Source organism: Bison bison, unplaced genomic scaffold (genome assembly GCF_000754665.1).
Source record: "Bison bison bison isolate TAMUID 2011002044 unplaced genomic scaffold, Bison_UMD1.0 scf7180017845290, whole genome shotgun sequence".
Lineage (NCBI taxonomy): Eukaryota > Metazoa > Chordata > Mammalia > Artiodactyla > Bovidae > Bison > Bison bison.
In genome coordinates this window covers 23777-27011 of record NW_011475863.1, presented here as the reverse complement: position 1 = coordinate 27011, position 3235 = coordinate 23777, and the positions used below count along the sequence as shown (strand labels likewise).

General features: G+C 62.8%; 1 protein-coding gene across 1 annotated transcript in view; it reads right to left on the bottom strand.

The window, feature by feature from the left end:
• Nucleotides 1–3235, bottom strand: part of LOC104983729 (serine protease HTRA3-like) — a gene marked incomplete at its 5' end in the record, with an annotated part of 16470 nt that overhangs the window by 3716 nt on the left and 9519 nt on the right. The gene's annotated exons all lie outside the window — the stretch shown is intronic.

The window sequence follows — 3235 nt, the reverse complement described above, 5'->3', positions numbered from 1 at the left end:
CCCCTCGGTGTGTGTCGAGCTTGGCCCCGCCCCAGGACGGCTTGCCAGGCAGCTCGCGATCTTCCCCGGAGCCTTCACCGGCTCAGATTTCTGCTGCCATCAGCAGCCGCCTGCTGGGACCACGGGCCTGAGGCGTGGGGATGGCACAAGACCCACTCCCCCTTTGGTCGCCCTGTGGGCGTATGTGCTGGGGTCTCCCAGGTCCCCCACTAGACTGCAGGGTTATCTGGAGCCCGTGCTGCTCAGCACTGCTTGTAAGAGGCTCCCAGGGCCCGAAAGGAGCACCGGGCTGGGCTCCAGCTGTGTGGCTTTAGGTAAATCGCTTAGTCTCTGGGCCTCTCCACCCCTGCCCGCCCCAGAGACCTGTGGAACAGGCCGTGACTTGCAAACCTTAAGGCTCCCTGAAGGTGCTGAGCAAAGAGGGCTCAGCCCATAAAGCCCAGCTCCGCAGCTGAGGGTCTCTGGGAAGTGACCGGCACCAGGATCTAGAGAAAATCTGGTTTTTCCTGACTGTCCAAAGGGACGGGAAGGAGTGCAGGCCCACGGCTGGGGCCTCGGAAGCCTCTGTGGACAAGTGAGGTCCCCACCCACAGCCGGACTCATCTCCCCTGCTGTCCAGGGGGCGGCCAGGGCAGCGGTCATTGGTTCCGTCCCAAAGGTGGAAACATGGAAACTCCGCTGGAGGAGAGCCAGGCTCTGGATGGGGCCACAGGTCTCCCTGTCCTTAGGGACCCCGTCCCCGCCGGACCCCCAACTCAAGGCCCTGACTGTGTTTAAAGCCTGACTGGGACTCGGGGCCCAGAAGAGAGCTTGTCTTGGGCTCTGTGGTCAGGGGAGGCGAGGAGGGCCCACCCCACTGATCCTGTGATGTCTGCCTCTCAATCAGCCCGTGGTCACTGACCATTCAGGGCCCAGCCTCCCACGGTCAGGCTGAATCAAAGGCTGCCTGTCCAGGGTGGCCGGAGCCTAGCTGGGATGTGCCCCACTCTCGGCTCCTTGATGATCAAACTGCGGGCGCCAGGGGCCTGCCCCCTGCAGAGGCAAAGCCCGGTGGAGGGGTGGTATCTCAGGTTCAGAGGTCGTGGTCACGGACCTGGGGCCCACCCAGGCCAGGGCTCTGCAGCCCCCAGCACACGCAGGTGCCCAGCACACTTATTTCCGTGTGGATTGCTAATGGTCCCCAAAATTCTGGAGGAGAAGCTACTGGCCAGCTGGCCCGTGGGGGCTGAGCCTAGCTCTGTGGCCTCGTCAAAGGGCGCTGGGAACCTGCATTCATGTCTGCCTTCAAGGCAGAGGGGCCACTTCAGGTTCTGTGGTCTCACAAGGTTCTCCCCTACCAGGCAATCCCTATGTCCCCAAGGTTCCCGGACGACCCAGGCAGGGGAGGGCTTGGCACTAGGCATGGATATTCTTTAGCCTAGGCTCGTGCCCACCTCTGCTCTGCACTGGAGCAGGCAATGCCAGGTGTCGCCCCCCCAGTGGGGCCACCTGCCCCCTGCTCCATCACCCGCTGTCTGTGCCTCCTCCCACCCGCACCTCTCCTGAGCCCTCCCCACGTCGATGCTCCGGCCCGTCCCAGGCACAGCTCAAGCCCTGCCTCCTCCAGGCAGCCCCCTGGCAGCTTTCTCCCAGATCCTCCTTGGGGCTCCCGGCATAAGGCCCGGTCCACCGCGCTCGCTCTCACAGGGGTGCCGAGCACCTTCTGGGCGCACGGCCCGTGCAGGGAACGGGCCAGTGACCGGCCAGTCCAGCACCGTGCGACCAGTGATGGGACCGAGGCAGGCCCAGGGCGCGCTGCGGAGTCCAGTGCCTGGAAGGGAGCACTCGGTGGCGGGGAGCAGAGATGCAAAGACAAAGCATGAGGGCAGCTACTGGTGGGTCTGGCCGACTGCAAACTTGGCCCAGTGTGAACAAGGCAGGTAAGGGGTGAAAGCATCGGGCAGAAGAGGCTGTGCCACCATGCGACCCCGTCCCCGACCTCAGGGACCCCGTCCCCGGCCTCAGGGACCCTGTCTCTCACCTCAGGGATCCCGTCCCCGACCTCAGGGACTCTGACTCCATCCCCGACCTCAGGGACTCCATCCCTGACCTCAGAGACTTCATCCCCGACCTCTGGGACTCTGACTCCATCCCCCATCTCAGGGACTCCAGAGCTTTAGGCACGTCTGCTCCCCACCGGCTGACCCTGCCCAGGTCCAGCTGGCTGGCAGAGAAAGCCCCAAGCTGCCCAAGTTGCTGAGGCGCTGACCCGGCCGCCCACAGATCCGGACAGCATGTGGACTGTCCCCCCAGATGCTCTTCTTTCCAATGCAGCCTTTCTAGAGATGAGTTAAAATCAGCCACGCTCAATTTCATGTAACGATTTGAAAACAAAACCCCCTGTAAAACACTCACAGGTTACAGGCTGGCAGGAATACACATCACAAGATCTCATGGTGGCATCCAGGGCAGAGGCAGAGCGATGGGGACTTTGTTTTGGTTTGTGGATTTTATGAAGGTTCTCCCCCAGGCAAGTTAGACACAGATAAAACAGAGATGGGAGGGAGGGAGGCCTGGTCGGGGCAGGGTGTGTGTGTGTGTGTGTGTGTGTGTGTGCGCGCGCGCACGCATGTGTGCGTGTGCGCGTTTGTGCATGCGTGTGTGTGTGTGCATGCATGTGTTCATGTGTGTGCATACATGTGAGTTTGCACGCACGTGTATGTGTGCGTGTGTGCGCGTGTGCGAGTGTGTGTGCGTGTGAGCTGGGCTGGAGGGTGTGAGAGCGAGAGACTGCACTGTTCCCAGCGCCCCCGTGGGCAGGCAGCAGGGCCCTGGAGGCTGCAGGAACCCCAGGGAGAAGGTGGCAGGGCTCACCTCCCACCCGTGCACCAGCTCCTTTGGGACACAGCAGCCCTGTCGGGATGCCCCACCGCCCAGCTGTCACCAGCAGAGGCGGCCCTTGAGAGGGGGAGGGTGGGAAGGATGGAGGGCAGGGATGCTCTGCCAGACCCCAACTGACCCAGCAGCACACAGCAGGTCTGCAAATACCACCACAAAGGTTGTTCAGCCTCCTAAGCAGGTCTCGCCGTGGGAGCCGTGTGCCAGGAACAGGCTGGAGGTAAAGACTGTTGAGGGTGGACATAGGCCTGGTGCCCCCAGAACCTCTGCCCTCCCTGACCCTGGGCCCCCTGCAGAGCTCCTGGGTCAGCCGGCTGGTTCACAGCACCGCCCCCAACCAGGTCCTGTCCCTTTAAGC